Below are 14862 nucleotides of genomic sequence, written 5' to 3' on the forward strand. Positions count from 1 at the left end.
TCGGGATCGGATCGGGAGCAAAAAATCATGATCGGAACAACCCTAATTCCTGATAATTTTTCCCGATCATATACATTTTGGCAATGCATTAAGAAAAAAATGAATAAAACTCGGACGAATATATACATTCAACATACAGTGCATAAGTACTGTATTTGTTTATTATGACAATAAATCCTCAAGATGGCATTTACATTATTAACATTCTTTCTGTGAGAGGGATCCACAGATAGAAAGACTTGTAATTGTTAAAGGATAAATGTGACTTTGTATACTGTGACTAAATATTGCCATCTAGTGTATTGAGCTTTCAGTAAATGATACTGTAGCCATTTAGCTGTTCTGCCCAAATGCATGATTGGAAATGCAACCATGACTGTGCGTAGTGGTACCGATGGATATATCTTCTCTGCGTTGGGAGATAACATAGGGTGTTAAGAAAAAAGATCAATTACTATCTTTCTTCCCCACATTGCTTCCCACGATATTTCTAATTGTAAGGAGAGGGATTTAAGGCTTTAGCCAATTACAAAAAGGCTCCAAAGGCTGCCAAAATTCACACTACTCATTTTACGCTGCCTTTTAGCACAATATATAGGTAAAATGGCGCCATTTCAGATTGAATGCGACAATGCGTGAGTGGATCATGCAGCGCATGCGTTAATTGCGTTAAATATTTTAACGTGATAATTAAAAAAAATAATAATAATTACCGGCGTTAACGGGATAAATTTGATAACCCTACCTTAAGCCTAAACTAAAGACTCTGGATGAGTCTAACATATTAAGTCTGTAACGTTAAGTACAATTAGAAAACGATTTAATTAAATATATATATATTAACAAAAGGCATGTCCGATTTTTTTTTTTGCCGATTCTGATACTTTGAAAATGACGTGATCGGACCCGTTCGATCGGATTAGACATCTCTAGAAAAAACTAAAGAATTTTTTATATGGTGACATATGACACGTCACCCTTTTCCCGGGGCTAGGTGTTGGAGGTTGTTGCTGAAGAAAATTTTCCTTCAGTGCCTTCTTTGCGCCCATAAGAGTGTAAGCCAATTCCTTTGCAAGACCCACCAAGAAGTCCACCCGTCTCTCTTATATTCAAAATGTTAATTGCAGCTATCCTTCACACCTAGGCAGCGACTCCACAGGGGTGTGCAGGGGGGTGGCCTGCTTGATTGCTTGTTTGAGTGATCTATTGTTTGACAAAGCCCCGTAGTCACTTTGGTATTGGGGTCATTTGACACCTTTCTGGTATTTCTTCATAGCCAAAAAAAACCCGGGACTTCCAGTGTTAAGGGGGACCCAAAGATGCCACACGGTGACAAATTCCATGCAAATGAAGAATTTTCATAATTTGTGCTGTTTTCAAGGTATTGACAGCGGAAGATGGAATGGACTTCACCGGTTGCCATGGTAACAGGAAATAATTTTTTTTCGAAAATCAAGAAAAGTTTTTTAGAGGCCCTGTTGTATGTAGATGCAGCTTGGCGTGAATTTCAATAATTATGCGACCTTGCGAAAAAAAAAAAAAAAAAAAAAAAACCTAACAAAATGGCTCAGTGGCGCCCCCTTGAAAGTTTCAAAAAGGCCTCACCTATTCGGGTTTTTTCCAATGTGGAGCGATGAAATTTGGGTCGATACCTTGTGCAAAACTGCTCCAAAAAGTGTCTTGCACCCAAACCAAACAGGAAATCGGGTATATTGGATTGAACGTGAAATTTAGATCGCGTTAAAGTGTGCACATTTGAGACTGTAGTTAGTTGAATCCTCCTCAAAAATTTGTGGGACTATTCATGAGACATATGAGATCTTAAGTTACCAAAATGGTGTTGGTGCCTGACCTGGCCGGGGTGCCAATCGTCGACCATTTTTTGGCAATACGCCAAATTCAGTAAAGGACGAATAACTCCCTGATACAACGTTCAGTTTTTTTCAAATTTGGCATGAATGAGAGGTATCCCAGCCTGAACACGACTGCATTTAAATATTACCTATTAGGCCATAACCCCCTTTTTTACTAGAAAGGCTTATCCTCCGAGAGAAAAATAAATCAATTGACCACAAACCTGCATCAGGGGAGCCTTAAGGCTCGTATTCAGGTGCCTGGAGAAAATTATTTATGTTTCGTAGAAGCAGATTGGTCCAAACAGGAAAGTGAAAATGACCGTCGCCATTTTCTCTTGCCACAAATTATGACCAGTCATAACTTGGCAGAGATACAACATATTTGCTCCAAACTTCCCGTGCTTGGTGAGAGTCGTACCCTGAAGGGTCCTGTTGGTGTCATTTGCATCAACTCTGCAGCGCCAACTAGTGGCAACAGAAAGTCACTAATTTTAACTTTACAGTTCCAGTTCTTTTCAGGTTGGTCATTGTAGTTACAAGCTCTTTTGTAATACTACATTCTAAGGCCCATGTCCACATGTCTCTGTCTGTTGCCGTGACAATCCTTTGTTAGCCATTAAAAGGAAGTAGATTTTTTCAGGGATTTAGGCATTTTATATAGCCACGGAATTTGGCACACTTGGTCAAATTAGGCCAATTAGACGTCTCCTTTTGGTTTTGAATAAGGACGTGGCTGCACACCTCAGTAGTGCCTCCTTTTTTGTAGGACCCTTGTCAATAGTTTTTTTTCCCTCAAAGTGTAAATGTATTTCTAATCCCCAAAAAACAAACGTTCTGAGCAAGTTAGGTTCTCATGAGATGATGAGAGGGGGACGATCTGCCACCACCCTGACCTTTGTGCGGTCTGGGTTGCGTGACGTCCAAGTTGTGTCAAACTACGAGGGCCCGTTCAGTCCTGCTTGCAGGCCTAATCTTTCAGTTTTCTTTTTACCAAACATGAAAAAGTATTACAGTAGTACTGCAATTGATTGGAGATCTATCACCGTCAATGGCAGCATCTGATGACGATCCATTTAATTGAAACAATGTGGTCTCCAGTCCAACCTTTAAAGATATTGAAGACAGTTTTATAGAAGAAAAAGAATGTCCAAATGAAGTATTTTCAATTGCAGGAAAACATATGTCCTCGTCATTTTTGACCATTAACCATAACAGCTCATTGACATTCAACTGGCGCCTAAATAAGTCGATGCCATTTGCCAGCCATGCACGTCCATGCCATTGACACCAATGTACGTCCAAATTTCCCATTCATTTTCAATGGCAATAAAAAAAAAACAACAAAAAAAAACTGTGTGCCACAAGCACCACCCGAGCCCCCATCCTGGGTGAACGAGGGCCAGGGCTACATTTCTCACCAATATGGACCTAATTAATTGATTAGGCTAAATGACCAAGGCAAAATAAGTCTGTATTGACTTATACTAATTTTCCTGTGTATTGGTTGAGGTGATACACCGTTCGATTCAAACCTTTGTCTTCAAAAACTACGAAAACTTCCAGAATAAATGTCTGGATTTTATTAGCAAATTTTAAATGGCAATATTTGAACACAAATTATATTAACATACATAAGAAATACAAACTTGTTAATCATCAATTCTATAATCCATCTATAAAAGTGTATTCCTTAGTTCACTATATTTCTTCCAGTTTCATTAACGTTAACAGTTTAAAACATACAGGAGGATATTTCTCTCAATGCAGCTTCGTCCTTGAGTTTGAGAAATTCACACAGATTAATGTTATGCTAACCCTGATGCAGGGCGGACTTTCAGTATCAAAATTAGTGGTTTGTTCCCCACCTCCACAACATTGACATCTTTTTATATTACTTACAGTGGCTTCAGCTGGCTGGAAAAAAACTTCTAATATCCCTCATCTTCTAAGGGGGCGGAGGAGGCGGCATGTTGTATTTCTGTTGGGCTGTGAATGTGTGTGTGTGTGTGGGGGGGAGGGTGTCAAGTCATCAGTCAATCAAATAAAAGTTTGAGGGGGAAAAAATGGACTGGCACATTCTGCAAGTTAAAAGGGGTCAATGTAAGTCTGAACATAATGAAAGTACTGTAATTCACTTAATAATGGTCAGGTCAATTCTTCTTACAACATATGGGAAGACAATCTAAATGACCTATATAACTGAAGCCATTGTATAATGCAAATAGGGTTGCTTAAAAGTTGGTGGGGACAATTTCAGCATCCCAAAAAGTTGGTAGTGTTATGTCCCTACCGTCCTTATGCAAACCAAATGTTTCATATTACAAAATTATATAACATAATGTAAAATGGTAATAATACAAAATTAATAAAAACAAAAATTCACTTTACACTTTTGATCAAAAGTTTTGAGACACCTTGCCATCCGGCTGAATGGTGAAGTGTCTCAAAACATTTGACCATAAGTGCAAATTTCATTTTTTTGATATAGTATACAACCAATTACCTGCCATTGACGTTGCTAGACGTCTAATCGATTTGTACTGGAAGGAGCCAAATTTGCGCCTCACAGTCAAATTGCCTTTCTTATCATCATTATTATTTTGCTTTTTTTTATTATAGTACTTTAAATAGAAGCAGCTCCTGAAGAAGCATCCTAACAATGACAGCGCTTATTTGCAGGTTCATGTTATCCTCACTGTGAAACAAATGAGGCGGTGCATGGATTCCATTCAGGCAATTACTTAACAGTCGGTGGGCGTAGGTGAGAAGTTGCTAACCCTCCTTTAGGACGCTGCCAATATGCGTGCGCGCGCGTGTGTGTGTTGGCATGTATTCATCCACCACTAATCATCTTCACAACACAAACACCTACTGTGGAGAATCACACGCTTCCCGTAAGCTGCTGTCGCACATGCTAAACGAGGAATCAAAGAGCACGTGTGGTGTTGCTACGTTGGAGGTCGAGAGAGGGTGCACGAAAACAAAAAACATTCAGTAGCTCATGAAAGTCAGCACGTCCCTCATGTTTAGAAAAGTACTTTTAAAAGTCTTGATCTTTAGATCACAGCTAAAAGGGGAAGTACAGTACACCAAGACCACTCATCCGCCCCCCTTTTTAAAGATACAACATGGAATATTTTGTGTTAATTTAAAACACTATTCTACTTCGTGCATGCTACACCAATGCTCCGATCAAGGCTGTAGAGACCCAGATAGCAAAATATAACTGGAGCGGACATGGGCCAGATGAACTGCAAATTTCGGCCCAATTTCGGAAAACAGATCCGCCCCAGTGTCTTTTTGAACAATGGCCCAACTCAGTCGAGAATCACTTTCCGGATCAGCAACCAATATTGGGTCAGAACTGGTCCAAAGTAGCAAACATTAAATTAATGTAGTGCTGCAACGATTAATCGATTAACCCGAGTAATCGATTAGAAAAAAAAATTCGAAGAAAGTTTTGCTGCCTCGAGTATTTGTTTAATTTAAGTGGCGTTGTAATGTTTTGATTTGAAAGTGTTTCCGTTTACTTTTATTGATTTGGGTGGATACACTGCCCTATAGTCTGTCTCATTTCACACCACTCAATCCAGCTGCTCCTTGTTAAAACCAACATAAGCTAAGTTTTTGTTTGAGGTAATGTTTTTTTAATGCATTCGTAATTTAGTTTAAACATATATTTTGCCGTTTTTTGTGGGAATATGTGTTTGAACTATTTTTTAAGAACATTGCAAAAATGTTGGCATTTTATACAGTGCCCTCCATAATTATTGGCACCCCCTGAAAAAGATGTGTTTCTTAGCTTCTAATAATTTCTTTTAATTCAAATAATATGGGACCTTAATAGAAAAAAAGAGAAAAATCCAACCTTCAATACAAGTGGATTCATTCAGTGGGGAAAAAATCCCACATAAAGAAAAAATTATTTGACATCAAATAATGTGTGTCACAATTATTAGCACCCCTGGTGTTAATACTTTGTACAACCCCCTTTTGCCAACAAAACAAGGTCTGGGGACTGAGATGGCCATGGGAGGAGCTTGATTTTGTGTCTGGTGAACCATTTCTGTGGAGATTTGGCCATATGTTTATGGTCATTGTCTTGCTGAAAGACCCAGTGACGACAAACCTTCAGTTTTCGAGCAGAGGGCAACAAATTTTGATTTAAAATGTCCTGGTATTTCAAAGCATTCATGATGCCATGCACCCTAACAAGGTTCCCAGGGTCTTTGGAAGCGAAACAGCCCCACAGTATCACTGCTCCACCCCCATACTTCACAGTGGGTATGAGGTGCTTTTCAGCATCTTTCGTGGCACGCCAGACCCACTTAGAGTCTGACCAAAGCACACGGTCCCAGTTGAAGCCTGGAACCGTGTGTATTTTTGTGTGAGACCAAGATTGAGCTTTTTGGAAAACAATGACAAATACAGCTCATCTTCTTCCTTGAGTTGATAAAATAATGCATTAGCTTGCGTTAAATTTTTTTTGGGGTTCATTTTGCACGTTTCAAAGTCGCTTGCTTAATCCAACCGGCCGTTGCTAGCTTCGCATGCCTCCCTTTCGTAGTCTCTTGTGCTGCTTTCGGTTTTGAAAAAGGACAAGAAATGATGGATATATGGAGATACATACATGGTCCATGCGGCGTTCTAATGCATATTTATGAGTGCAATAAGACTATAAAACTCAAATGATATTATCTCCCGTTTTTCTTGGTCGATTGACTTCAACTAAAAACTTGTGTGGACATCAACTTCCGCACTTTCAAATGAGACTAACCAGCGGCACGTGGCTGATGTAATTACAGCGTGACGAAGCTTCAATAACGATATGCGTAAACTCGTCGCTGCTGACACGTTCGGTATTAAAGGGTTATACCGTTCAAAATTGAGTCAGTACAAAGGGTGAAGACTAAGGTGAACGCACGGAGTTTGCCCTTCTGGCTGGATTGCCGGGGTCCCACCGGCCCGGACCGTTGGATCCGCGCCAGCAGGGTCCGGCGGTTCGGCTGGCTTGATTACGGCGATCTGGCTAGAAGGGCAGATTCCTTCATTGTCTTGTTCTTATCTCGTCAGACGAAAACTGCCATTTGTCTTGTTATGTTTTAGTCTCCCCAGACACGATTTTAGCTCGTTATCGTCTCATCATGAAAAAATTATTCATTGGCGAAATATGGTAAATGGTAAATGGTGTTATACTTGTATAGCGCTTTTCTCGCTTTTCTACCTCTCAAGGTATTTTCTTTATAGTTGTGGTTGAAGAAAACAACACTGCTGATCATTGGTATGAGCATATAAGTGCACTCTTAGGGTTGGGTTAGGGTTATGGGAAGGAGTGAAATGTTAATTAACGTACCATATCGCTATGTATGGTACCTGACAACTTTCAGAAAAGTTAATTTCCACTACTTTAATTGTATTTCATAGCATAAATCCTTTAGGAAATTGAAGATTCTAAACCAGGTGTCACAACCTTTAACACTCAAAGAGCCATTTCGACGAACATCTTTTTGCCGCTGTGAAAAAGTAATTTCAACATGAAATATTCCCTTCAAATACAAAAGACTTTTTCTTCCTTTTAACTTCTTTTGGTCCAACTTTATAAATGAGTTTTACATGTGAATATGTTTTTAACACACGTGGGGGAGTGAATGAAATGCTGGCTGAGATTAATTTCCTCCCCTCGTTCTGCCGGGTGACCGTCGGTTCCTGAATATTACAATGCGAAACGTATCAAGAATTAATGACATGCTGCACATAATTGCATTCATTCCACTCACTCTATCTGTCCTCTCGTTCAACCTAGCTCAAATTGATTTATCGGCGGGCGCGTACACCGGCGTGCGACCGCCAGGCGGAGGCTGTTGCCTGGTTACCGACGGAGATTGTCTCTTATTTAACTTAGGTAGGAAATTGATGGCGAGCGGGAACAATATCAAAGCACTGTAAGGCGATTGAGTCATGAAAACGCACACACCAGCATACTTAAACGCTCTCACTCCCACACTCATTAACACAGTCAACCACCCGCACACACAAATAAAAACAAACTAGAGGAGCACTCAGAGAGAGCAGACTTCTGCCTATGTAGCCTAACTCAAAGCATACTCGTGACTCTGGTGACCTTTGACCCTTTCTAATGTCACCTTCCCTGCAAATTTGAGTTAAATAGGCTAATCCGTTATCAAGTTATCGCAAAATTACACTTGTACTGAGCCCCTAAAGGGACATCGACAGATATAAACTCAATTTATGCAATCTGGTAAACATTAGCATTGTATAGCATTTAAGGTAGCGGACCTTTGCTATGCAAGTAAGCCAGTTGTTGTAAACATTAGCATTGTATAGCATTTAAGCTAGCTGACTTTTGCTATGCAAGTTAGCCAATTGTTGTAACATTAGCATTACATAGCATTTAAGCTAGTGCACTTTTGCTGTGCAAGTTAGCCAATTGTTGTAAACATTAGCAATAAATAGCATTTAAGCTAGCTGATGTTTGCTATGCAAGTAATTCAATTGTTGTAACATTAGCATTATATAGCATTTAAGCTAGCTGACTTTTGCTATGCAACTTAGCCAATGGCGTACCGCAAGCAACACGTCACTTCCGCTCATTAATATTCATGACATTAGCTACTGTTGCTAAGTAGGGATAAGCCACCGTTTGTCCCTAATAGGAAATGAATGGAAATCGTGTACGAAGGAGATGTTTACAGAGCTAAACCTACCAATTCTCTCCGAAAATGATGTGCCTGGTGCTAAATTCACTGGCAAAGATGTGGAAGAACATAAAAATGTTCAGTTATAGAGATGGCTTGAGTGTCGAAGGCTGAAAAAGATGAAAAAAACGAGCCGACCTAAGCATAGCTTTAGCTTTTTTATCGACGTGACTGACAATGACATTCTCCTGTTTCAACAAGCTATCCTTTACCATCAGCCCTGTCTTATGTATCCTCAGGTTGTCCTACGTCTCTTACCGTTCTTGGGGGTAATTTAGTTAGCTTTGTGTAGCAATCGCAAATGCTACTCAGTGACAGCCAACGAACACTTTTAATTTTTTCATTGATAACACATCTTAATTCTATAATTTATTTACACTTCCCCCTTACTAAAGTTGTTTTTATATACAGTATATATACAACAGAAACGGTAACAGTGGCAGTCAGATACCATTGTAATTCTTTTCAGGTCATTCATTGTCAGACAGAAGCAGTACAGCACAATGTTACGCTAAAAGAATAAGTTAAAAATATAAAAATGGCTTACCTCTTTGTCCTCTGAAAGACCATGCCAACCCAACATAATGTTTACTGCATATAAAATGTGAATGAATTAAACGAGCTGGTGTTAAAGTCCGCGTAAGTTGATTCGGTCTTCACATTTTTTCCTCCTGAGTTTTTGGTTTCCGGAAACGTAAGAAGAAAACATCCTTCATGTGCCGTAATGTCTAGAGTCGTTTCTACAAGTTCCAAAAAAGCAATGCGTGATCGGCATGTTCGTTTTTGAAAGATTACCTGCGAAAAGTAGCACAAATTACGTTCAGTCTATGCGAGGGCGGGTCTATAATGTCCCACTTCCGCTTTACGATGCGACGTCACGGCCTAAAAATAGCCTGCGTGCGGTACGCCATTGTTGTAACATTAGCATTATATAGCATTTAAGCTAGCTGACTTTTGCTATGCAAATTAGCTAATTGTTGCAAATGTTAGCATTATTTAGAATTTAAGCTAACACACTTTTGCTATGCAAGTTAGCCAATTGTTGTAAACATTAGCAATAAATAGCATTTAAGCTAGCTGACGTTTGCTATACAAGTTAGCCAATTGTTGTAAACATTAGCATAATATAGAAGCATTGGTGTAACATTAGCATTGTATAGCATTTAAGCTCGCTGACTTTTGCTATGCAAGTGAGCCAACTGTTACAACATTAGCATAATATAGCATTTAAGCTGGTGCATTTTTGCGGTGCAAGTTAGCCAATCGTTGAAAACATTAGCAATCTATAGCATTTAAGATAGCGGACCTTTGCTATGCAAGTTAGCCAATTACAAAAATAGACTATATAGACTATAGCCCCTTACAGACATATTTCCCTGTAAATCCCCATGTAAGGTGACATGGGTTTTAACCGTATCATGGCTTTCACACATTGGAAGATGTCTTGGGAACAACCTGGGTTGGACACTTGCAGACTTGTCCTGTGTTGGCGACTCGACGTTCCCTGTGCGGGGAGAGCGGCTGGCCGGATTTAAAACCTAGACATTACGTCATTTTTGGTCAGCATCAGAAACAAAATAAAACACACATTTCCAAAGATGGACGATGGACTGCCTCTTCCTCTGCGCTTCGATCCAGTAGCAATCTAATTTTGTTATGGTTCCAGTTTAATTTAGCTGTTTCCAGTTTGCCATGTTGATAATTGCGATGTTTGTTTTCCACTTTTCGTCTTCCTGAGAAGCTCAAGGAAATCGACCCGCCATGATATTTAAGTCATCAGCCTTCACGCTGTGACCCGGGAATTAAAGACCTGCTTTCACACATGCCGCATCCTGGGTAAGTCCCCGACATTATACTATGACGCAACCCGGTAAATGTCCGCGTCATCTTCGTGTCAGTCTACCTTGGAAATTGCATCGAAATATAAGTGCTACCCGTTTAAATCATGGGATTTAAACAGAGTTCAATGTATTCTGAAAGGGGATTATGTCTCTCGGCTGGCTTGGGAACGCCTTGTGATCCCGCCGGAAGAGCTGGCTGAAGTGGTTGGGGAGAGGGAAGTCTGGGCTTCCCTGCTAAAGCTGCTGCCCCCAAGACCTGACCCGGGCTTTCCCTTAGAGATATGGTGAGACGCTCAGTCATCTGAGAAGGACTCAGTGTCGAGCCGCTACTTCTCTGCGTTGAGGTGGCTCGGGCATGTGGTTCGGATGCCTCCCGGACGCCTCCCTGGAAAGGTGTTCCTGGCATGTCCCACCGGCTGGAGGCCCCGGGGACGACCCAGGACACGCTGGAGTGACTATGTCTCTCGGCTGGCTTGGGAACGCCTTGGGATCCTGCTGTAGGAGCTGGTTGAAGTGGCTGGGGAGAGGGACGTATGGGCTTCCCTGCTAAAGCCCCCGCGACCCGACCCCGCATTAAGTGGCAGATAATGGATGGAAAATTGAATTTACTTCTGGTTAAAGGTTGTTATGGAATTTTGCGATGTCCTCACGGTTTCAATGTAATTCAGTCAATAAAATAACTAATATAAGAAGAAAAACATGTCCTGGATGAACTATCTTTAATCATCTGTTGTTTTGTTAATTAAAATGTCTTATTTTATTTATTTAGGTTTTCTGTACGTCCTCAGTGTCACTGTCCACTCGACACAGTGCACATGTGTGTGAAGTGACAGAAGCGTCCCATTCATACCGGGAATCACATGATTGTGCAATAAGAAGAACTACAGAAAAAAATCGAAATTAATGAGAAAATTTCGCCTTAGATTCCCTGTCTCGATATCGAGTTGAAAATTCTAGTATCGCAACAACACACAAACACACACACACGGCACTTTAGCAGTAGGTGGTGATGTGTCGACGCTCCATCAATGCTGAAAAATCACGTTTTCATATTTTGCCCTGTCGGTGACAATGAATGGCCCTTTGATGGAGGTGACTACCTCCCGCGTATTTGTCTCTGTGTGTCCCCTTATTACCTCGTTGCTCTCTTTGGAACAAAATAGCGACGATCAAGTGTTGACAGGGAGAACAGCGGGCGACCTTGAGAAGTTATTAAGGGGGCGAGATGGAGGAAAAAAAACACGCATCAGATTGTCTAAACGTGTGTTTACACATTCCCAGTCGAACACAAACACAGCACCCTTATCAAACAGTATAAGATCAGGATCAAAATGTATCACAACAGCTCATGTGTTACTTGCCAAAATAAATAAGCCTGACTTTGGCCACATATGAGACCCAGTTTTGTTCAAAACTGCCAGAAGCGGTACTGCCCTAAAAGGTGCCCTGGGCTAGGGATGGGACGATACACCCATAATACTATGAACCTCTTTCTGCAAGTCAGTCTGGTTTTCTGTGACTAGCCATGTTTTTTGTATATTGTACCGTTATACGACACTTAAAATCGAAGGTAGTGCATGAAAAACTACAGTTTTTAATGCACACAGTGTCAGGCCGAGATGACGAGGCGGACTCAGCTGCAAAGTACTGGCATCAAAAACTTTATTAAGATATTAAGAAAACTAAGGTTCTTCAGCTGGTATGCGGGGATGAGGAAAAGTACAAACATAAAAACACTACAAACGGAAGAAAAAGACAACGAAGATGAAAAATTTCAAACACAAAGCACTCCAAATGGAGGATAATATCTAGACAACTACGATTGCTCAAAAACTAAGCTGACATGATCACATGGGTGGTATGACAATTTGGCACAAGACAAGGGATATGCAGACTATTTATACACATTGGTATTGGGGAACAGGTGGAAACTAGGGTTGTTCCCATCATGTTTTTTTGCTCCCGATCCGATCGTTTTAGTTTGAGTATCTGCGGATCTCGATATTTCCCGATCCGATTGTTTTTTTTTTTTGCTCCCAATTCAATTCCAATCATTCCCGATATTTTTTCCCGATCATATACATTTCGGCAGCGCATTAAGAAAAAAATGAATAAAACTCGGACGAATATATACATTCAACATACAGTACATAAGTACTGTATTTGTTTATTATGACAATAAATCCTCAAGATGGCATTTACATTATTAATATTCTTTCTGTGAGAGGGATCCATGGATAGAAAGACTTGTGACTTTGTATATTGTGACTAAATTTTGCCATCTAGTGTATTTGTAGAGCTTTCAGTAAATGATACTGTAGTCATGCCCAAATGCATGATGGGAAGTGGAACCATGACTGTGCGTAGTGCGACCAATTGATATATATTCTCTGCGTTGGCAAATAACATAAGGTGTTAAGATAAAGATCAATTGCTACCTTGCTTCCCCACATTACTTCCCATGATATTTCTAATCGTAGGGAGAGGGATTGTAAGGTTTTAACCAATTACAAAAAGGCTCCAAAGGCTGCCAAAATTCACTCTACTCATTTTATGCTGCCTTTTATCTCTCTATATAGGTAAAACGGCGCCATTACAGATTGAGCGCGACAATGTGTGAGTGGGTCGTGCAGCGCATGCATTAATTGCGTTAAATATTTTAACGTGATACATTTTTTAAAAATTAATTACCGCTGTTATTAGGATAAATTTGATAACCCTAACTTAAGCCTAAACTAAAGACTCTGGAAGAGTGAAATATATTATGTCTGTAACGTTAAATACAATTAGAAAAACGATTTAATTAAAAAAATATATGTATATATTAAAAAAAGGCATGGCCAATATTTTTTTGCCGATTCCGATACTTTGAAAATGACTTTATCGATCGGGACGTCTCTACTGGAAACAATAGGTGATTAGTGTTAGGGAAGTTCAAGTTTGAACTCCGAAACAAGTATCAATCAATAGCTCGGATAAGAGAAAGAATCAAACCCAGCCAAGGATTGCCTGCTTCGAAGACTTTATAGAACACAAGATATATATCAGGGGTACAATGGGTGATCCAGCCAGGAGCTGTGAACACGCAGGAGTACAATGAGAATACACAAGTCAAGGGTCTATATACTTGTTGAAAGGGCGTTGCTTACTATGAAACAATACCTATGATGAAAGCAAAAACCAAACTTATTATAGCTCACCTCTGGTGATTTTCAGCTGAAAAAAATCGTGAGTTACGACCTTGGAAAACGAGCGCTAGCTGGTACAAGGGGGAGTAAAATCAGATAAGACAGTCCACAGAAACCCTTTGTATTATGTTCAAAGAAATACATGTGCAGCGCAAGAACATAGATGAATACAGTCTAACAAATGAATACAGTATCACAAAAGTTATGTGTTTTATAAGCATGAATAAAATTTTCTTTCACAATTAGGTGACAAGAGGAAGGGCAAGTGCACAGACACAAGGAGGGTGAAGCCTTCAAAATATAACAGGAAACGACATGACAAAACTCCCCCATGACGTGACACCCAGATCATTGACTATGGCCTGCACAAGAAGCTTGAGTTCAGCCTACATTTTGTTGCAATTTTCAGCTTCAATACTAGAGGAAGCTCCCAGATAGCCAAATACTGTATAAGGGAAGCAAACATGGGCCAGATGTACTGCAAATTTCGGCCCAAATTCGTCAAACGAGTCAACCCCAGTGTCTTTTTGAACAATGGCCCAAACTCAGTAGGGAGTCACTTGCCGGATCAGCAACCAGTTTTGGAGCAGAACTGGTCCAGAGTAGCAGACACTACTTTAATGTATGACCCGCATATGTTACCCAATCTAGGCCAGATTTGTATCAAAACTGTTTACAGTGTTAAACTTGGGGTACATTTTGTTCATTGTATCATACTGTAATGTGTTGTATTGCAAATGAAATGTGTCTATTAAAAGCAATAATGACAACATTTCCTTTTCGTGCCATTTATTAATGCTAAGATAATAATGCATCACAGCAATACAACGTTATTCCAAAAAATATTTTTATTGGAACAAGCAACTCCACATTAAAGATGACCCAGTTTTAGACTGTAAACAACATATTGTATTTGTTAAGGTTCTGGGGTAACGGGGGACCTAAGCACAGAGACAGAGGCAAACTGGCAGTGGTAACAAGAGTTCATTCACGATGAAAGGGGGTGGCAGATAGTGTCCCAAGAATCTGATGGGCAGTCTGGTGGTAGAACAGGTGAACGGGCAGGCAGATGTTAAAAAAGGTAAGCATTACAGGATCTAGGGGAGAAAACAAAATAAAAATGAGCTCAGGATCAGTATTACAAGATTTGTTGTTAGCTGAAAGTCATGTAGGTGAGCTGTTAATCTGGCAATGATGTGTGGCCAAGGAACGGTTTAAGTAAGCTGCTGACGATGATCAGCGGCACCTGGTCCCAGGCTCA

Source organism: Corythoichthys intestinalis, chromosome 5 (assembly GCF_030265065.1).
Source record: "Corythoichthys intestinalis isolate RoL2023-P3 chromosome 5, ASM3026506v1, whole genome shotgun sequence".
Taxonomy (NCBI): domain Eukaryota; kingdom Metazoa; phylum Chordata; class Actinopteri; order Syngnathiformes; family Syngnathidae; genus Corythoichthys; species Corythoichthys intestinalis.